Below are 23,844 nucleotides of genomic sequence, written 5' to 3' on the forward strand. Positions count from 1 at the left end.
GCACCGCCACCACGAACAGCACCCGCTAACGTCGCACTTAAGAAGGTATACCTTAAGCGACCTCCTAAGGTATAGTTCGGGGAACACACCTAGAAATGGTATACCTTCAGTTAAGTTATACCTTTAGAGTCTTCGTAGCGCGCTAAGAGACAACGTTATCGGGAAAAGCAGCCCAGGTTACTTACTTTTTTAAGTTAACCCAACATATTTTTTTTTTTTTTTACAGTGTATAATAAAATAAAATTGGCACTACATACCGTAAGTTTGTTTTGGTGCAAATTTGCATCCATGATATACAAAAAAAGAGCAAAAGAGCTGGTTAAGTTGTTTTTATTGCTTAGAATTGGTTACTCCCCAACCGCTTGCAATATAGCCAATGATGATCAAATAATGAAGAGTTATGTTTAGGCATTTGTCCAGATGTGTGCTGTGTTCAGATGTCTGGATTGCGGTGTTGAAAGTCTTCAGATCGTACCAGTAAGCGGCCTGCAGGCATTTGGATGGGGAATTGCACTGAGTGAATAACATCCTTGCGAGTGAATTTGTGCCATCGTTTTATTTCCATAATTTCTTTAGTGATTGGGGTGGTAAAACAACACACAGTGTGTGCAAGTAAACGGCACTATCCATGGGCTGAATTCCCCGTTGAGTGGGAAGCTTCTATTCAGAGGTGGATAGCGAGGGAAAGGACGCGGAGCTGAGAAGATTACCGCTCCGAAATCCCATCGCCCGGTGCCAAATGAAGTCAAGGGTTTGCCACACAGCAAATTTTGCTGACTCTTAGGGATTACAGACTTTAGCGGGTCCTAATGCGTCTGCTGGAGAGACACGGCCCACCCGGCGCTCGCAGGCGATGTGTGTGTTCATTTGCTTTCACCATCTGTCAGTTTGTTGTAATTGATGATGCATCATAATCTGATGCACGGAAGGTATTTATCTAACGTTTATTAATTTGTGCACAGCTAATGTAACAATCAGGCGGTGTAGGGCGGCACGTACATGACGAGGAAAGGATGTTAATGTGTTCAGGTTTTTATCTAAAGGTCGTTGTTGTTGTAATATATCAGACATGTTGCTTACAGTGAATTCAGGGTAGACGTCCCGGATCAGCGTTCTTATCAGATATTAGGGTTAAGCTTCTGGCTGGGGTTGGGAGCTTAAGCAACATTATCATCACCCTTTGATTTGAAGAGTAGTAAATGGTTAGTAATTTGCATGCAGGTTATCGCTCATCTGATTGTACTTGATCGGCTTGAGAAATTTGTCTTGATTTGAATTGATTTTCACAGTCAGATTTGAAAACTTTCCATGCATGAACCACCACATCTCCCAGCAGTCTTTGCTTCATATTTTATAGATCAGTTTATAGTTGACTGGTTGTAAACAGCTAGTTGCACAAACATATAGGTTAGAGACACATGCAATATGCCAAAAGAGAAGATTATTGAACAGGAATACGTGCGATTTGTTTGCAAACTTAATCTTTAATCGATAAATTAAATATATGAAAATAAAATGCATTCTGGAGTTATTGCAAAGACAGTTTTGAAACATAAAGAAGCACTTTAAAGTTCAGAGAATGTCTGAATGTAATTAAAGTTTTATGCATGTTTCACTATTAATTAAGTCTGCATCTAATCACACAAACATACATTCTTTATATCTTCTAGGCTTCCTTTTCTGCATGTGGTTATGGTGAACAGGATATGAAACCTGTTTTATTTGTTCTTGATATGCACATTTTGGGTGTTTTTTTATTTATCTATTTATTTTTATTGTATTACATTTTTTAAAATAATCATTATGCAGTGGAACTCTGTCCATTCCCCGTTTCTGTATTCCACACATGTACGTCTACGCTCTATAGAATTAGACTGCTGTCAAAGTCTATTAATTCACATATAATTGTACCTTTAGGCCTCACAAAAATACCTTTTACATTAATAGGTGGTTTCATCCACACAACAAAGCCCACAGGCTTCAACGGCATTGCTATTTTTACCACAGTTTCAGTGGTGTGCGTTATTGTTTGTGTAAGTTTAATTATATAATAATTCCCTCATTTATTGACCGATTTAGCCATCGAAATGCACGAGAGTGAAAGGATGCAAGATTTGTTGCCGTGCATGTTAGTGTCAGAAATCATCTGCAAAAACTATTTTAAACGAGATACATGAATGCCAGGAGTAACTTAAATCATACTTAAAAATGAATGTCTGAAATGTCATTGCATCAGATGATAAAATATGTCAATTCTGGTGAAGCAGACACTTTTCTTTCAAAACATCCACTAAAACTCACCAGTTGAATGATGACATTGAGCAAAAATGCTAAAGAAAAGCAAAGTTGGCATTTGTTTGATGTTTCATTATCGAATGCCATGACATTCAGGCATTTTTTAAGTGTGTCTAAAGTGTCCGAGTGCATTTAGGGCTGCTGTACCTCATATAATGAACATTTGTAAGCAGGATCTATGTTGGTAAACTCAAGTTCAGCTAAGTGGCTTTTAGTTTGATACTTATAGAGAGTCTTTAGTGTCGTACGTGTTGTGGCTGCTGATTTAGATCTTTTCACATCAGTGATGGAATTTACCACTATAATTACACCATCTAAAGCTTTTTGACATGATGCCCAGAAATACAAAAATTCTGCACAGTGCAATAAAACAAGAGCTGTGCGGTAGTTTCCCGTTCAAGCCTGATTTCAAACGAGGCGTCCTGACAACTGAAGGACTCCTTACGGTCCGCTCGGGGATCCAATCGCTGGGATAACTGGGGCAGAATGCTTGTAAAGGAGTTTTGAAAAACTGCCGCTCGGTGCCTGTCGCATAAAGAAAAAAACAATGCTGAGCTTCTGGATTCCATATTCGATATAACAGAGTGGATTGTAATATGAAAGTAACATATTCTGCATCAAATATGTTAGATTATATTCGATTCTGTGCATATTGAAAACATGCAATATTGTTTTTCCTTATCAAGGAATAGTTAGTCGTTATAAAAAAAATTTTTTTTGATGTAATATGCCAACCCATTCTCACTCCCAAGGCGACAAAATCTGAAGCATGGTCAAGTGCCGTCTGCGTCACAATGAAGACCCTAAAGGTGCCCCTAGGCGTCATTTTTCGACGCGCTGGGTGCTCCATTCATTTCAATAAGAAACCTTTGACGTCATACACAGACTAGTATGAGAATATTATCGTCATGGTGAAATTTATTTTGGGATTTATTTATTGAAATTATGTATTGGTTTATAATTTTGCCATTATGACATGTTGGAGTGTGATTCTCAATTTAATCAGCAAGCATAATTTAATTTACATTTATTTTATTTAAGCTATTTAGACACGTTTTAACATGTAACCCAACCCCACCCCATCCCTAAACTTACCCATTTGTGTGAACATGATATAAAACACAGGATATAACATACGACTGCATCCACCAGTTATCCAAAAAAGTTAAATAATCCAAGTTTTCCGAGACCAAACTATTGATTTGCATGAAGAAAATCCCCAAAAGCGATCAGCATCTCCATCTGCTGAAGATCATGAACACATCAAATTTCAAATATTGCCGCCCGTTACATCAGATTTCATAGTGAAATTGCATTGGCTCTCGTATGTCTTGTGACCATTTGCATCATTACGTCAGCATTGATTGTAAAATGCACTTGACCATGCTTCGGATTTTGACGCCTTGGGAGTGAGAACGGGATGCATGCAAGATTGGTTTTTAAAGTCCAGTCAATCATTTTATCCCTTAAAGGTGCACTATGCAACTTTCCGTCCACTGGAGGGCGCCTATTCTAAACAAATGCGTAGTTTGATGATGCAAAGTGTGAGCGCAGGATCTTGGGAGATGTGGTCTTCTCATCACAGCCGGTGGAAAATAGGACTCGGGCAGAAATCACGTTCATGCATGCGGTTATTAACGTTACTGTAGTCTAAAGCAGAACAGGACCGAGTGTTGTGGACCTGAGCACAGCTGCTGGAGCGATTGTTAAACAAATACCCGCCTCGCGAATACCGGGACTTTTATTTGGATGGGACGGGACACATTCACCTGCACTGATCCGCTCTTCCGGTTTTGATTTTGAGGTAATGCAGCTCTGTTTATCATATTAGATACATTTAAGTGTGTTTAAAATGATGTTATGACGTTACTCTGTGCGTTCACTTGTTCACACTGCTAAGAGTAAAGCGCTCCTGCCAAATAAAACCCGAAACCGAGGGTAGCGCAGATATGACGCGATTGACAGGTGACTCCCTCAAATGCAATGCTGAAACGTCCCTGTCCTTAGTTAAAATAGCAATTTTCTCACAATTTACAAGTAGTTGGAAACATCTGGGATATTGTAGGTACTCAACTGAACAAAATATATAACACTGGCCTAGTGGTTTTTGGATATTTTACTGCAAAAATACTACATAGTGCACCTTAAAACTCATCTTTGACTTCTCTGGAGACTTCAGATAATAGTTAATGATATGCTTAATCCCCACCCCCTCACGACGTGATTGGTTACAAGGTAGTTTGTGATGTCAGAAACACCAGCGCGTTCAAACCACGGTTTCGAGGCGGTTTTGAGTCTTTGGTTCACAGGAGTTTTAAAGAGAAAATAATTGTACTATGTATATTTCAATTTTATTTATTTCTGTTCTTGTTTTCTTTTTGAAGGTTGACTGTATTCCATCATTGTATGGAAAAGAGCCGCATGAAGATTCTGCAACGTTCTACTTTTGTGTTCGACTGAAAAACAGCATATTGTTTTGGACCAACATGAGGGTGAGTAAATATTACAATAGCTTGATTCAGAAAGGGGGCAGCAGATTGAGTTGCTGTCTGTGAATGTGCCAGTGTGGGAGTTTGTCTGTCTTCACAACAGCATTCACATTTCTGTCTTAGTGAAAAGACACTGCAAGGTGAAAAAGCTCTATGGATAGCCTTGATGTCAGTTGCAGTGCGCTGTGGAAGCCTTGTCACTCTTTCTTTTTTTTCCAGCCTGAATACTTTGTTTTGCACGCCCTCTAACTCGAGGACATCAGCACGAGTGTGACTCTCAGAGTGATTGCTGTATTGTTGCAGTGGTTGTGTGCTTCATTTTCCTCATTGGGGAGTATAATAATGTTCCACATTCACATTTTACAAACAAATACTCTACACAGTTAGTCACTGAACAGTGTTGTCAGTCCATACAGATAATGTGATTGCATTTATAGTCCTGAAAGCAACCATCCATCCATCCATCCATCCATCCATCCATCCATCCGTCCATCCATCCATCCATCCATCCATCCATCCGTCCGTCCGTCCGTCCATCCATCCATCCATCCATCCATCCATCCATCCGTCCGTCCGTCCATCCATCCATCCATCCATCCATCCATCCATCCATCCATCCATCCATCCATCCATCCATCCCCAAGTTTCCATTCCCTTTTCCCTTTTCCCTTTTCCCTTTTCCCTTTTCCATTCCTATTCCTATTCCCAGTCCCAGTCCCAGTCCCAGTCCCAGTTCCAGTTCCAGTTCCAGTTCCAGTCCCAGTCCCAGTCCCAGTCCATTTATCCTTTTCCATTCATATTCCCATTCCCATTCCATTTCTAATTTCTCTTTTCCGTTGTCCACCCATTCCCTTTTCCATTCCCATTTGACTTTTCCATTCACATTCACATTCACATTCACAGTCCATTTCCCCTTCCCATTCACATTCCCATTCCCATTGCAAGTTCACATTAGCTTTTCATTTCCATTTCCCATTACCTTTCCTTTGCCCTTTCCAATTCCCATTCCCATTCCCATTCCCCTTTCCCTTTTCCATTCACATTTCTCTTTCCCATTCCTATTTCATTTCCTATTCTAAATTCCTATTCCCATTTCCAGTTTCTCTTTCCCATTTCCCTTTTCCAATTAATTTCAAATTTCCTTTTCCATTTCCCTTCCCTTGACATCACTTCAGAGTTCCTACTGGCGGTGTGAATGCAACCAGGAAAATGGCCTGAACATTTGGCCCTGGTGGCCAGTTCCTGTAACTGAGTTTCCATAACTACCCAGTGCAAAAGCCAATATAGTTCAAAGGACATTTTGACTGAATCCCAGTTGGCATAACCCACATGACTCGGTTATCTGTTCTTACAGTATGTGAGATTAGGATTAGTCTGTCCCAAATCTGAGTGTGTTGAAGGTGCCTGGACTAGCAGATTTTTTAGGTATAAATCCATGCAAGCTGTTTGGGTTTACTTTGAGCAATTACCCACAACGATTTGCGCTACAGAAGAGTGTGTGATGGTATCTAACTACAGTATAACAAATAAAAGGGGTTGGCAATAGATACAGTTTTATAATGCACTGCTGCATGTCTCAAAACTCAAAGTATATGCATTCCCATCATGAGTGAAGTATGCATTTTTAGTGCATATGCATAGTAAAATGCATGATTTCAGGACATGGGTCATAGTCATCCTATTTTCTATTGAATCATGATGTAATATCTGGCTGTAGAAGCCGCTCTGCTCCAGAGTATTGATTTTCTAACACATTCACAGCCTTTTGTTTTCTCTCACTTTTGTGATATTGATGGCCATGGCCGTGTCTATATTTCAAGAGGTTTCAAAGGGCCACGTGAGACAACGCTGAGTAAACCAAACATTTTTTCGAGATTTATTTATTTAGCTGGGCTGGGAGAGAAATACAGGCACCTGTGTCCGATTTGGGAAAACCTCAAAGGTGAAAGTAAGTTAGTTTAGTTTTCATGATTACTCTGCACTCGTTTATAATGTCTAGAAAACACTGTTGCTGTGCAGTATTTCCCAGCCGATTTCCTTTCAAGCCTGTTTTTCTTTCCCATCTGTGGCTGTGAATTGCATTTCAGGCGATGTTCATTCTTGCAGGCACCATTTCAGGGCATTGAAATTTGCCAGGGATCTGGAGACAGCAATGGGACTTTTAATGAACAGCTTTTATTGATCAGTGGACAAAACAGCTGTTAATTACAGCAGAGCAGGCATTTCATTGGCACTTTGAAATAGGGCCATCATGTGTCAGTCTAATAACACGTGAAAAATGGAGATCTGCAGTGATGGAGTGATGGAGGATAAGAACTGGCTCTGAATTCCAAGATTTAGAATTTGAATTTAAGGATGGCCAGTTAATTCAGCAAAGTTTGCTTCCAGATTTAAAATTTGATAGTTTTATTTGTGGTATTTGCATGGTCCATGTTTGCATAGAATGAATTTGATCATTTATTTATATTTTGTTTTTAAAAAAAGTATTTATTTTGATATTAATCCTAAATATACACGATTATATTGTTACCATTTTTATATTTGCAATTTTTATTGACATAATTAGAGTATGGGTTCTTCTAATGCGGTTGTGTAAAATTATTTTGTTGATTTATTAACTTTTTATATTCATTTAATTAGTGTTAATTTATGAAACAATAATAATATAAATTAAATATGAATTTCTGTATAAGAGCAAAAAACAGTAACAAATATCTCTTAATTGATGTCTAATTTTGTCTTATTTTTCAGTTAAAAATTATTTTAAAAGCCACAAAACAAGATAAATATACTCTATTTGAGAGGTTATTGTTTCAGAGAATATATATATATATATATATATATATATATATATATATATATATATATATATATATATATATATATATATATATATATATATATATATATATATATATATAATTTTTTTTTTTTTTACTGGGAAAACAAAACAAAAGGGCTGCTTTGGTTTATAGAAATTTATTTTTAATTTCTATAATATTTATATTCTTAATATTAAATTAATCTAATATTTCAGTGTAAATCATGTAATATTAACCTTTGTCATTTGACAAACTGTCATGTGTGCTACTTGGTGTTTCCAATTGTTACATTACTAGCATCTTGCGTTAGATTGAAACCGGCCCTCTCTTCAGTATCAGACGCTGAGCGAATCCTGCTTGATTTTGCCCCAGGTTAGAAAAACTCTCCGTGATGAAATGGGCCAAGCAAACAAACGATTTTGAATTAAATTGTTGCGGTATCCGATTGTAAATAAACATCAACAATGACTGTTGACATTTTGTATCTGTGGGAAGGCTATGAAAAGTCCTCACGTCCCCTGCACAGCCTGGATCATAACATGTATTTCCATGATCTGCCGTGTTCGCTGTCCTCGCGTGACACTTGTTTACCTGCTGAACTCCTGATGATTCGGCTGCGAAGTTCCGTCTGAAAATGAACACGTTTGCTGGTGTACATATTAATGATCCCAGTGATTGTGTCACAGTTGGTGTTATGTTGAGAATCGCTGGTTTTTCTGGTTATGTTTTCATGAACAAGATTTGCATATGAAGGAATGGGCAATGGTGTTTGAGACTCACTGTATGTGATGTCCATGTATGGAATTATTTCACTATGGCAAGGTTTATTTCTCATTCTAGGGCACCTTTAAATACTTGCATTTGTGTGTATTTATATATATACATAATAATTACACACACACACACACACACACACACACACACACACACACACACACACACACACACACACACACACACACACACACACACACACACAAACACACAAACTCTCTCTCTCTCTCTCTCTCTCTCTAACTCTCTCTCTCTCTCACACACACACACACACACACACACACACACACACACACACACACACACACACACACACACACACACACACACACACACTTTTTATATTAAACAGTATATATATATATATATATATATATATATATATATATATATATATATATATATATATATATATATATATATATATATATATAAAATTTATTATAATATAATAATAATAATACAATTATTATAATTATAATAATAATATTATTATTATTATTATTTATTTTAAAACAATTACTGGAAAAATGTCGGTTTGGTTTGGATATTAAAATCTTCAAATATTTGTTTTGGCAATACCATACCCTATATATGCTTTGCAGTAATTCCTACTGAAAATGAAATGCTTATGTGTAATTATACAAAAACAGCAGCGACATGAGTTATTTTCAATCCCGTTCAATGAATACTTTCTGTATCCTGTTTTCCACTACGATTCAAATTCAGGAACTGAACTGGAATTCAGCAGAACTGAATGGAGCATATTGACTTCTATTGGTTTCTGTCTTATTCTCATGTGACTTGTTGGTTTTGTGACGCATCTAGATGAAAGCGATGAGCGCCGCTAATGAGCCGCAGGTCTGTCAGAACACACTGACCGCAGCGGGGGGTCTGCACCCACATCTGGAGACGCAGCGCTCGGATTTATCTGATCTGCTGTTTGTCTTTAATTTGCCATTGTCATTCATGTGTCTGCGGAGCGGCTTACGGCCTCCACAGCTGACTCCGTGGGGATGAATCTGCCTCTCTCACGCGGCAGCAGACAGACAGGCGTTTCTCTTTATTTACTTTTGATGCTTCACAGTTCCAGACCATCAGTGCACTGCAGCTGAGAGCACGATAACAGTGATTAAATGTAATCAAAATGGCACTTGAACGCTGTGTCGTTTCCTTTCGGACATCTGTAAACTCACAGGGATCTTGATGGAAATGCAAAGATAATTTGAAGCTTGAACTGCCGCTCGTATTAATCTCACATGCATGAGAATGATGAGAACAGCCAATATGCAATGCGTCATCTGCTGTTCAGAAAAAAAATTATATTCATCCCAAACTCGCCTGTTCTGAAAAGTCTTTAGCGTTTGTTGCGTAACGGCTCAAACCCTACTGAGTGTTAATGGCCCGGAAGAATATTGGTTTTTACACTTTTATGTGGCGTGTGAAGTGTATCGTACATCACTGCACTGAAATTTATATCAACAATAAAGAGGAGATGTGTGCCTAACAAATGATCGAAGTCCCTCTTGAGGAGATTTGTGGGAAGCGCCTCAGGCCTGCTGTCGTCTCCAAATAGAGCAAAGTTCTTTAGACTTGATGTGGGATGAATATCCAAGATGAACCGCCATGTAGTCATTTTACTGATTCATGGAAGGCGTAATCAACTTTTATGTGTGATTTTGTGGGTGTATTTATTTAGTTTTGTATGATTTGCTTATATTACTGAGACGGTGGAAGTGTGAATCCATCAAAACTGGTGTGGAAGTGATTTGAGAGCATAATCATATTCTCATGCCTATGCAAGCTAATCAGAAAAAAATCATTCTGCCGACATTTTCCCATGCGCTACCATTGGTTTTCACTTTATGTGATTTACACTACCATTCAAAAGCTTTGGGTCAGTCATTGAAACTTTAATTTGGCAAGGATTCACAAACATTGGCCACTAAAGGGACACTGAAGACATTTATAATGTTGCAAAAGGTTTCTATTTCATGTATTTCATGTTGTTCCTGAAAAACCAAGCTGCACAGCCGTTTTCAACATTGATAATAATCATAAATGTCCCTTGGGCAGCAAATCATCACATTATAATGATTTCTGGAGGATCATGTGACACTAAAGACTGGCATAATGATGATACATTTAGCTTAGATCACAGGAATAAATTACACTTTGCTATATATTCACACTCAAATACTATTTCACAATATTACAAATTTTACTGTATTATTTTGATCAAATAAATGCACACTTGGCATTGCTCAAGGATTGTGCGAGAGCTTGTCTGCAAACAGCGTCAAGTATGACAAGATTGACGAAAGGCTGTAAGGAAAGCGTGTGCGGAAAGCCTTTATATGGATATGGTTTGGCCATGATTTATGCAAATGATTAACCTTGTGCCTGCGGACGCTCATTTTTAAATACTCCAAATTTTGAACAATAAAGCCCTCCTCCTCTAACGCTAGTGAAATAAACACTTTATTCCTACTATAAACTCTTTCCTTGCCATTGACAGAATTGTGCAGCGATCCATGTTTTTTTTTTTTTTTTTTTGGGGGGGGGGGGGGTGGGGGGTGGGGAATGCTGTTTCATGCATACTGAGCTTATTACACTGTTAAAGACTTGGATTCCCAAACTAATGTTGGACGTTTGATGGAGTATTTCTGTGTCAAAAATACTCCTTCCGGTTTCTCACAAGTTTCGGAGAGTTTTTTTCGAGTATGGGTCGGCTTGACGTCGACAGAGCGGAAGGTCCTTGTATGGGTCGTACAGGCTCTTCTCCCGGTAGGGTGCGCGCGCGACTAGAGCGAGAGAGGAAATGCACGCCCATAAACACTCTCAGCTGCAGATCCAGTCGTCCGTGAACACTTCTGACGCGCCGCGCTCTGCTTTATTCCTATGGGTGACGTCGAGCGACTTCAACGCTTCAGCACAGCATTCCGGGAAGGCGGCGCTGCATTTGAACCGATTTGATCGCAGAAATGACGGGAAGCTTCACAACATCACTTCAGTCGTGTCTGAAAGTGGATCTCCACCGTTCACTGCTGTCAGGACTTCACCAAATCATACCAAAGAAGTGTGTTTTTGACGGAGCGGTCCCCGCGATAAAGGTTCGGTCCTGCTTTGGAAGCAGCCGGTGAGTAAAACTGCTTCAAATGTCTGTGCTGTCGGCTATCGTCGCGTGAGTAAACATCAGTAAACGACACGATCGCGTGCTTTGTCAATCAAATACGCTAACGGACTCCATTGTTGTTCTCTGTATAACGTTACACTAGTCTGACGTGCAAAACCGTTTTGCTTGCTACTGCTAAGGTTTAGTCCCATACAATAGTCCATAAACCGAATCATGTCCTCATAAACTGCGAGTAAACACACACAAATGTTGACAGGCCACTAAATACAGTCCATACCACAGAGACAGACGTCCTGCTGCTGCTGTTTCTCCTGTTCAGTTTATTTCAGCCTCCGGATCTGATTCTGGATCATATCTATTAGCTGAGATCGATAGCCAAGGGTTTCTCCACGCTTGAGGACGTCACCGCTTTGCGCGCTCATCATTCTTTAGCTCCGCCCACACGATACGCCTCCAGCCGCTCGTTTTTTCCGGAAAGACTCGGTACAGCCTATATTTCTTTTATAAATATAATAAAACTAAAGACTTTTCGGAGATATGAAGGATGCAATACTACTCTATAGGTACTCAAGATTGACATCAGATTGACTGAAACTGAGTGTTTCACCCTCCCTTTAAATTGTAGCTCAAAATACACCACAGATAATTTTTATAGCATGTTAAAATTTTCACTTTTTGAGGGTAAGCAAAAACAAACATTTTTTGTGTGTTTTTGTGTGTCCCTTTAATTGCAAATTAACTGCTTTCAAGAAAAGGGCGGAGCTTCAAGAGCTTGTGTTAGCAGCTCCGATTACTTCACACTAACACACACTGAAAATGACAGAAACTGTTTAGCCTTTTATGTTTAAACCAGAGAGATGGAGAGACTCGAGAAGAAGAGAAAACATGTAGGATGAGACAGGACGTTTCTGAAGGGTTAGATGATGAATTTATGGAGATGTGGAGTTAACTATCTTCAAGTCATCAATTAGCATATTCTGTCATGATAATCTTCAAATCGTTGTAAGGTGCACATAGAATATCTGCTCCATGAAGATAGAACAGGTATGCATTCTTGGTTAAAATAGTTTTTGTTAAATTTAGTATAATTATGGTTATAACTTATATTGTTGTCTTCCTTTTATGACATGCTATTGCATTTGTGTTCGTATAGTATTGCAATAAATGTGAAAGACGGATGACAGCTTGAGTGACTCCCAAATGTGCTCGACTACAACAACTCTTCCTCTTCTCAACGTGGCCTTTGTTGCTGTTCTCAGCGGGGTTCATGTAAATTTAGGAATAAGCTCGCTGTAGTCCTTACCAGCCGTTTGTTGTAGTTCTTAAAGTGATTTCTGTAAAAGAAAATATCTTCCTTTGCTTTGAGCTTTGAGAGTTGTAACTTAGCAAATGCTGTTAATGCTCAAACAGCAACATTACACGCTAAAGTTAAAAATTCAAATCATAATCAACCACCCCTTAACCAAATTGCATTTTTCTCAGCTTTTTGTTCAATATGTTGATTTTTTATGAAACTTATCCACATGCAAGTGTTGATAAAAAAAAGAAGCATGAAGAATGCATGCTGTTGTTGTTTAAATGCAGAGGCTCTGTTCTTTATTTTGATATATTGCTTGTTCAGATATTCATATAACACAATATTCTGGGGGCCATGAAACTTTCATGAAAATGATAAAAAATGCTGGAACTTTTTCTGTGGATCCACTTACCAGAAAACTTCCATAACTGGCAGATTTGAAGAAAATTCCTTTAATTTGGCAAATAAAATAATGATGGACAGTTACATTTTACCAACATCTTATAAAGTAAGCTTTATGGTGCACCTCAAACAAAGGAATTTATAGCCATTTACAGTGATCATGTTAATTAGCACGTCCATTAATGGCTTGGGTATGCAGAGAATTCATCGCTTATATGGACCACTCGCCAGATTCCCTGTCAGCTTATCTGCCCTTTTGACTTTTATTCATGACATTCCTGTCGTTGCATCACATGTTCGCTTGCTTACTGATAACACGCATGTTGCATTATGCATGTTGGAGTGTAAAGTAGGACTGCGCTGAGTAAACAGCAATAAAACAAGCTGCTTATGTATTCTGCATCTTTCAAACACACGATAACATCCGCAGATAACTGAGGCTGTGTGCAATGCCCCGAAATGAGTTTAAAAACGCCCACTGAGACGCTTTACGTCTTATTGGCGCACTGAAAAATGCTGCCTGTGCGCCGCTTCCCAACATGCTACTCCATCAGACTTTTTACTCATTTGTAGTGAAATACAGCAGTGATACAGTCAAGACAGCGTTTGCCTAATGCTTTTGTCAATTACACAATTTGGTCCCGGAAAGCGCGTTCTTCTGACTGCGAGCTAATGAAAATAATCTGTCAAGCTTTCATCCTAAAGGTTAGATTTGGGACTATCCCTAGGTGCTGTGGCTGAAATGATCCCAATTCTTCATCCTGTGTTACTATCTAATCTGAGGAAGGCCTCATTAGCCGCCTCATGTTTACCCTCACATTTCCAGAGGAATCAGAAGACATTAGCAGAGACAGTCCCTGTGCTAAGAGTAATTACCAGGCCTATAACACACACCTGTAATTCCTGTCGTCTGCTGCCAAGCGCGTTTGTGTATTCACATCACATCTCTTACAATCTGCCAGACTCGCCTTCGCAGCAGAAATATGCCAGGACTAAACTGTATCCGTTAAAAATGTAGCAGAACTATCGTGTGCTGCTTTAGCCGGAGGGATTGTTCTAGGACTTTCTAAGCGACGCAGGAGAAAAGGGGACAGAACGGGGTCTGTTCTTCTTTTAAACAAGTGATCAGAGAAAGGACGTGCTTAACCTTCAGAAAACTTCTGGAGGTCAAGTTGGACTGGTTTATTTTTCATTTATGTTATCCAACACGTTTAACTCTTTCTCCAACAAAGTTTTATATATATTTAAAAAGCCAGTCCCAACTTTTTATCAACACTTGACTGTGGTAGGTTTCATAAAAAAATCTATGTTTTTGTCTAAGACCATTCAGAGTGATGATCAAAAACAGACAGTGTGGATCCCTCAACGCCCCTAAAGCTTCACAGTCGTTTCCTCTTTATGGGTTCAATATTTCTTTCAGTAATATTAGGAAGTTTTTATGTGCCGTTTAATGCGTGGGCGTCAGAAACAAAAAACAAAACAAATGTGGGTGGGTCCCCTTGAAATTTTTACTGGAGTAGATGCAATTTACATTAAGTACAAATAATCTACAACGTTTACTAAACATTAGGTTGGGCCATACAAAATGACAAAAGTCACCAAATCATTTACAGCAACAATGGTGTAGGGGAAAGATGCATGGCATAAAGTTTTGACGCAAACTGAGGTTTGAATCCGCATTTTGCCACACTTGCTCTACTCCCTTTACCTATCTCATATCAGATCGGAAAGGCATTTATTTTCCAAAAATAAATAAAAATAACAATTTGAAGAAAACATTCAAAAAGTGGAACTAAAGCATCTAACATGTGTTTATTAATAAAGTGCTTATTGGTTAGCTTTAGGTGAACAAAATTATTGACGATAAAATGAATGGGACCTATATAATTGGCCTTGTCCCGCCCACATACAATATTTCTGACTTTAACGTGCATAACGTGCGTAAGCAATGCTTCCATCGCTTGTTTCTGCTTTTTCTCTTGCTTTTGAATCCGGGTATTCTGTCCTAATTCAGAAGATGTGTAATAGCGCCCCCTACCGTATAACAATGAAAACATGGATTGCCGGAAAATTCCATCAATGGGAAAGAGTTAACGTAACACTGTGTTCTAACTGGACCAGATATGCAAAAAAACATCCCCCCCCCCCCCCCAATATTAATATCAGCCGGATCTCATGAAAAATGCGTATAAATAGTGCGAGTGTCCAATGTCGTGGAATAGTATACGGCAAAACTCATTTTGCCGTGCATATGATACACTGTTTTTTGCGTGCATATGACACGCACTTTATGGCGTATTATACATATGAACCCCCCACCCCACTACCCTAAACCTACCCAAGAGAGTGTCATATACACGCCATAAAGTGCGTATCATATGCACGCGAAAAACAGCGTATCATATGCACGGCAAAATGAGTTTTGGCGTATACATTCCACGACATTGCACAGTCGTACTATTTATACGCATTTATGTGTGATCGGGTTGATTAATATATATATATATATATATATATATATATATATATATATATATATATATATATATATATATTTATCCTAACAAGCCACAATGGCGACACGCACAGATTCTACTTTAGAAACGGTATCGTTTTTTCTGCAACGTCATTGTTGGAATCATACTACTTTTCCTGTGTTGTATGAACGCAGTTGGACAGCGCTTGTGCTATCTGATGCCTCCGTTGGCGCTTGAAGAGCTGAAAACTTTTCAATTTTTCCTGTGAGCTAAACTAGTGACGCGATGCAACAGAACCCACAATTCAGTTTGGCAACGCATAAAGTCGCCCAATCAAAGTAAACGAAAAGCGTAGACACACACACCCTGTGTGAATGCAGCGCTACCTGGTGCGAATTGAACATTCTGCAATTTGTAAAGTAAAAATTCCCCTGTAAATGACCTACCATATTGTGTCGAACACAGAGGTCCTGTGGAAATCTGCAAATCTCTGATTTGGCGGGGTTGTATATAATTTTTTTCAAGGTTTTTGTTTCCTGTCCGCCTTTTATCTATCTTACACCAAGAATGGAGGCTGCTTTGGAGTGCTTTGATAGTATTTTGTGTGCTGGGATATGTATAGCAGCATTTCTGTTTATGATATATCATACAGCTAAACCTATAACGAAAATACATTTCCAAGCCTTGACATCATATCCGAGAGATAAGTCAGTCAATTTTCGTAAAATCACAGCCTTTGCTTATCCCGTGCAAATGGGTTCCCAGATAATACTAATCCCGTGCGAATAGAGCTTATAACAACAATTGTTTCAGTAAATCAGTATGTACTTTTAATGATGTTTAAATGGTAAAATATTTGTGGATTCAATTATGTACTTAGTCATTTCCTTGCAAGATTAATCTCGTGCTGCGCACTTGCCGCGAGAGCCCGCCCACACACTGCTCTGATTGGCTGTTGTTTTTGAGTGATTTCCGTGTAGTGTGTACATTAATTGTCAAGGGAATCGCATCACATCGCATCTGGTTAGCAGCCATTTGTTATTTGAATGCTTTCATCGTCATTCATTTCAAGTTATTTATGCTTAATTTACAAAACAGCGTACCTCCATGTTAAGATGGAAATAGGCTAAGTGTTACCTAACCTGATAACTAAATTTTGGATGTGACTACATACTGACTACATGCTTACAGACTGGGGCTAAATTAACTCACCACTCAGTAGGAACTCACTCTTTTGGGACCATTTGTTGGGGAAAATGTGTTTCAATTTAAATGGTTATTAATTTATTTATTTACACTTTATTTCAATTGTCTACTTTAGAAATGTTGCTAACTATAAGTAACTTTACAACTACTTTGTCAGCGAACTCTCATTAGAGTATTAGTAGACTGTTAGGTGGGAAGAATAAGTTTACATGTAGTTGCTCAACCCGATCACATGTAAATGTGTATAAATAGTATGAGTGTGTAATGTCGTGGAATGTATATGCCAAAACTCATTTTGGTGTGCATATGATACGCACTTTATGGTGTGTATATGACACACTCTTGGGTAGGATTAGGGCTGTGGGGGGGGGGGGGGGTGTCGTACGTATCATACGCCATAAAGTGCGTATAATATGCACGCCAAAAACAGTGTAGCATATGCACACCAAAATGAGTTTTGGCGTATACATTCCACGACATTACACACTCGTACTATTTATACACATTTTCGTGAGATCCCCCTGAGTTGCTAATTTTCTTATAGATAGTAGAACATCTAAAGAAGGCTATCAAAATAAAGTGTTACTTTATTTATTTATTTAATAAGAAATGAAGTAAGTAATGAGATATTTATATTTCTAGAAAGTGCTAAACCTTCTCAATTAGGTTCTCCTCTCACAGAAATGTAAGAATACACTTTAGGTCATTTACAGTTACGGCAATGAAAAAGAAACATTTAAGTGATGGTGTTTTGAGAAAGGTGGTTAATATTTTAGGTTTCATTTGACCTGCAGTACGAGCATTTAAATAAAGTAATATTCTAGATAAAACACTAACTAAACTATCAACATCGTGCGTGGCATAATGTCAACTCACACAGAAAATCATTTTGACTCACCTAAAAAAAAGCAGAATGTAAAGTGCAGTTGGTATTTTTGTGAGAGCTCTTCAATGATTTTTTTTCCTGAAAGCATGTTTGTTATTTGAGCTGTAAAGTTGTCTGTGCTGTAGGTGGATGAACTGCTGGTTAAATGTCATTCCTGCGGGTGGATTCTTCTGGATGTGAAAAGCAGTTCTCTTGTATTCGTATGCATATTATGCAAAGGTTACAGTGTTTACTGGGTTTGCATGGTCACGAGAGGAGTTCAGATACTGAATATTGCACAGACAAGGTCAGAAAATGACTTTATAATATCAGTCTCATATCTCATATCTCATATCTCATATCTCATATCTATCTATCTATCTATCTATCTATCTATCTATCTATCTATCTATCTATCTATCTATCTATCTATCTATCTATCTATCTATCTATCTATCTATCTATCTATCTATCTATCTATCTATCTATCTATCTATCTATCTATCTCTCTCTCTCTCTCTCTCTCTCTCTCTCTCTCTCTATCTATCTATCTATCTATCTATCTATCTATCTATCTATCTATCTATCTATCTATCTATCTATCTATCTATCTATCTATCTATCTATCTATCTATCTATCTATCTATCTATCTATCTATCTATCTATCTATCTATCTATCTATCTATCTATCTATCTATTTATCTAATCTCATTTTCCCAATGGAACCCAAAAGGACAAGTTTAATGAATATTCTGACAAAAGACAGCATAAAAAAGATCAATAAACAATAAAAGTATGAGTAACAGACCAAAACAAAGCCTGCCATTACCGGTATATGAAAAGAGCAGCAAAAAGATTCGTAGAGCATCTTGTTTTGTTCCACAGCAGATGAAAGTTATAAGGTTTTGGAACAACATGAGGATAAGTAAAGGATGACAGAATGATCATTTTTGAAAAAGTTATTCCTTTAAAAAGGACTGTATGTAGTTTACAGTCAAGCTAAAGGAATTTTGACACACTTTAAAGCATGTGGCCATTATAAATAAGACATGAAAAGAGGGACTTTTTTAATTTAAAGGACTGAGGAACTCTTGTTTGCTTTGGTGTGTAACTTCAGCGGCGCTCGGGCAGGCGCTCTAATGAGAGCAGCAGTCGAGAACACACTGCTCTCATTGCAGCATGATAAATGGTCAGCGCTGCGCTGCTGTGTATGTGAGCGCATGTAAACCAATATCCTCCTGCCTCGCTCTCTCCAGTGGGGACTCTGCTGCAGGTTTGGACACATCATTACAAACAATGATTTGTTTTATTTTCCAGCGTGTGATCTAGTGCTGCCTTGCATCTGGCGCCATGTGTATCCACATCGGCATGCTCAGATCTGTGGAATATTCACTCCGGAATAAACAGGAGCCACAGAACTGGGAAGCATTGTGCTATTATGGCAGCGGCGGCACGGCATGACGCAATTAATTTAGCATATAACGTAAACATTTTATGCTACGGTGCAGAAATCATCAGTGCTTCTCAACTTGTTTTGCTTCAACACAGTACCAAAAATATTTACCTACATAAACAATAATGTCCTTGAAATCTAAATATGAGTATTGTTATTAGAGGCCAAGCATTGAAGCTGTGTAAGCACCTATTGTATCCATTGGCGTTTCCTCTTATTACTATTATTGTACTTTCTACTTCTTTTTCTTCCACTAGTCTATGGCAGCCCATAGAACCGCATGGTTAAAAGTAATGAAATTTGGCACACAGATAGAAGACAGTCTGAACTGTCAACAAAGCAAATTTAGCGTCTCTGACTCAAACACTCTAGCGCCACCAACTGTCCAAAGTTGCACTCAAATTTAAGCTACAGTTTTTCTCAGTCACTTTGGTACATTTCTCGAATCAAACTCACAATTTGTAAAACAGTAAGTGCATTTCTCAAAATAATTTGTACAAATAGCAAAACGCCATGGATAACCTGCAAAAGCCACTCTCTTATTCAAAATCCTTAGTCAGTCTCTCAAAAGTAAATATCTGTGTCAATGAACATGTCTGTGCCATCCGAATGACAAGTCCTTGTGTCATTGTGTACGGATAAGACAAGTCAAATTGTTTAGTCATGTTGTCAATATAACTCTGGAGCGATGTTCTGATGGAAACTACGGCTAAAGTTTTGATGACAATTATTGTCAATTGTAGGTTACATCTTAGTGTATGTTGGAGTTCGATTGCAGGAAACTGGACAAGATTCACATTTGCGCTTTTACTGTTTGTACTGTCATTTGTTGACAGAACTCTCATCGCGATATCTCATCGCAATACAGAAAAAAAAAAAAGACAGCACTGCATAGCACAAAGAAAAAAAAACGAAACCAGAAATGTGAACGTCTAATGGGAATGTTTAAATATTCTTGACATATTATGACAACTTGTTCAACCATTTTGCATGTAGAGACTTATGCTATGAACTAATGCCTAAATGTTGTGGGGGGTGAGACTATTCAACAGAGACCCAATATAATACATTTTGATCAACATGACATAAGCAACTGATAATGTAGGAAACAGCCAAAGCATTTGCAACTTGTTCAAAGAAATGAGAAACTGCTTTTTTTGATGTGCACAAGTGACACTAGTTTTGAGAATTTCAATTCTGATCTGAGAAATGTACCAAAGCGACACAGAAAAACTGTAATATCTTTTGAACTGTAAGGGCTAGAAACAGAATCATTTTTCACGAAAATTGAACCAGATCATCATCAAACGATGCAGTCATAATGTTATGGAATTCATTTTGATTCGTCAAACTGTTCTCGAATAACATGCAAAAACATTTGACAGATACCGCTCCAAAATGAACATGTTTCCGCAACGTTTTAGGGAAGTCAGACTGAACTTGGTGTGTGTTATGACAATCATGACCTGAGGGTACCTGCACAGTTTTGGTGCAGTGCCACCTAGTGGTCAGGAGATATAGATCATGGTTCTGAACTTCTGAACGATTGGGCTAAAAATCACAGAACATGCTGAGTCAAACAATACCCAGTTTTCCCATACTGGCCATTTTGGGCATCTGCCATGTTGTATTGTGTCATAAAATGCTATAGTTTATGAATGCTTTAGCATATTGTCATGCAGCTCTGTATGTGTCTTAAGCACCATGCACTGAAGGTACTCAAAATGTTTTTGGGCAGCTCTATTTATGTTGAAAAGTTACTATGAATGTTCCAAAAATGCTAATGACTTGAGTAAATTAGTAATAAATTATTGTAATTCCTTTGGGTCATGCCGAAAAAATACAGATACCAATTTTGCTATAGTCAGCCAAACTTCGTTTCCGCCATTTAGATTTTCTTTAAAAACTCCTCCTAGATTGATGCATTTTTAAATTAGTCTGGGTCATATTTATTTTATTAAAAGGTGCCTTATTTAGGAATTTTGCAGTTAAATATCTAAAAACCACCAGACCAGTGTTATATATTGTTCAGTTGAGTTCTTAAAATATCCTAAATGCTTCCAACTATTTGTAAATTTGAGAAAATTGCTATTTTAACCAGTGATTGGGGACATCTGAGGGAATCGCCTGTCAATTGTGTCATATCTACGTTAGCCTCGGATTCAATTTTTATTTGGCACTTTACTCTCACTGCAGTGTGAACAAGCGTCACAGCAGCCGCTGAGCGAAAGCAGTAACGTCATAATATAATTTTAAAGACTTAAATGTATCTAGTATGATAAACAGAGCTGTGTTACCTCATGCTCATGACCGGAAAAGCGGAAATGGCGCTGGCTACTGTGTCCCGTCATAATAAAAGTCCCGCTGCTCGCGAGGCATGTGTTGCAGTCGTCTCATTAACAATCGCTCCAGTGGCCGTGCTCAGCTCTACAACACTCGGGGGCTTTTTACACTGTTAAAGACTTGAATGAATGAATGAATGAATGAATGAATGAATGAATGAATGAATGAATGAATGAATGAATGAATGAATGAATGAATGAATGAATGAAGCATTTATATAGCACTTTCAAATGTACTACTGTACACCCAAAGCGCTTCACACTCATGTCAGGGGTCTCTCCTCAACCACCACCAGTGTGCAGCATCCACTTGGATTCCCATCCTAAACATAGACAAAGTTTCAAAAACTAAGTTGGACGTTTGATGGAGTATTCACAGTGCTGCTTTGAAAGCAGCCGGTGAGTAAAACTGCTTCAAATGTCTGTTGTTGGCTATCGTCGTGTAAGTAAATATCAGTAAACGACACGATCGTGTATAACGTTAGTTAATTTATCAATGGAGCATGCGATCTATGGTGTGTGTTTAAATACATTTGTTTAGCTGACTACTATAGGTGTCAGTTTGTTTATTGTAAAACCACCCAAACATAAACCTAGCATTCTCACAAAGCATGCTTCGTCATTCAAATGCGCTAACGGACTCCATTGTTGTTCTCTGTATAACTTTACTCTAGTCTGACGTGCAAAACCGTTTCGCTTGCTACTGCTACGGTTTAGTCGCATACAATAGTCCATAAACCAAATCATGTCCTCATAAACTGTGAGTAAACACACACAAATGTTGACAGGCCACTAAATACAGTCCATACCACAGAGACGGACGTCCTGCTGTTGCTGTTTCTCCTGTTCAGTTTATTTCAGCCTCCGGATCTGATTCTGGATCATATCTGTATTAGCTGAGATCGATAGCGAGGGGCTTCTCCACACTTGAGGACGTCACTGCTTTGTGCGCTCGTCATTCTTTAGCTCCGCCCACACGAGACGCCTCCAGCCGCTCGGTTTTTCCCGGAAAGACTCGGTACAGCCCATATTTCTTTTATAAATATAATTAAACTAAAAACTTTTCGGAGATATGAAGGATAAAATACTACTCTATAGATACTCAAGACTGACATGAGATTGACTGAAACTGAGTGTTTCACCCCCCCCTTTAATAATCACATCCATCAACATGATTTCTGCCCGAGTCCTATTTCCCTCCGGATGTGAGGTGAAGACCACATGTCTCAAGATACTTGTTTTGAATAAGCAACCTCTAATAGACGGAAAAGTTACATAGTGTAGCTTTAATGGTTTATGAGGATGAGGGCATCATACACTCTGGCCATGTTGACTTAGTTTCATTGGAAAACATCTAAGGACATACTTCTCTAAGTATTTTTCATTCACAAATATATGTTCCAAAAAACAATTTGACCACTTTTAGCACATCTTACTGTTTCAAGATGGTCTAAGAAGCTGGATTTTCCCGCAGGGATCATATTCTAATCTCTCATGTGGTGGTGTGTTGATATTTTGCTAAATATTCAAGGCACAGCAGCGTTATTGTGAATAAACATTTTGTGTTTCTTAAAAGCCATGAATGAGATATGAAAAGAGACTTTCAATCTTTGCACTTGTAGTTTTTATTAACCGTGATTTCTAGCTGGGGAAATAGAACTATTAGCATTCATGAAATGATAAGAGATGAAATAACCGGGCTGCATAGAAGTAACTCTGAATGCATAGAGATGTCCACTTGCATTATTTCAGCATCATTCAAAGCTTAAGCACACATTTCCTCAGCGGTTCTTGAACCAAACTGACGTCCGTGCAGAAGTAAAGGTGAGTGTAGACATTGATAATCTGTTGTTTTTAGTTCCCACCACGTTATCTTTAAGGCCCTGTTAATTGTTTGTGCTCGCCAATCTAACACACTCGTTAATGCGATCAGATGCGAGATTGTAATACGGTGCTGATCGCTTGTCGGTACGTGCTCGCGAAAGCGCGGCGAGACCGGCCAGCCTAAATTAAATTAGAGGCCTTGCGAAATTTCCGAGCGTGCTCATTGGCTGTGGCTTTTGCTGTGTTGCGTCTGACCTTGACCTAGTGAAGATTAATGTAACAAGACAGGGTGACGCTAACAGGGGCTTGTTCTCATGCGGCACACAGACTGTGTACACACACAAATCAGTGTGTAATGGACAAGGCAGAGGCGTCATAGCTGTGGATAAGCACCATTCGGGCTGCTGTCAGCTCATGTAGGGTTTATGGGCCTTGAAGGCACAGTATGTGGCCACTGAAAC

At 38.5% G+C, this 23,844-nt stretch overlaps 1 protein-coding gene across 2 annotated transcripts in view; it reads left to right on the top strand.

Annotated features, from left to right (window-relative positions):
- LOC137093828 (cadherin-22-like) overlaps positions 1–23,844 on the top strand; it is a 247,716-nt gene that overhangs the window by 72,329 nt on the left and 151,543 nt on the right. The window contains exon 2 of one of the 2 annotated variants that reach the window (XM_067458760.1): positions 4,680–4,787. The exons of the other annotated variant lie outside the window; for it this stretch is intronic. The gene's annotated coding sequence lies outside the window, so the exon portion shown is untranslated. The remainder of the gene's footprint in view (positions 1–4,679; positions 4,788–23,844) is intronic. 2 annotated transcript variants of the gene reach the window in all.

This window comes from Pseudorasbora parva, chromosome 12 (genome assembly GCF_024679245.1).
Source record: "Pseudorasbora parva isolate DD20220531a chromosome 12, ASM2467924v1, whole genome shotgun sequence".
NCBI lineage: Eukaryota > Metazoa > Chordata > Actinopteri > Cypriniformes > Gobionidae > Pseudorasbora > Pseudorasbora parva.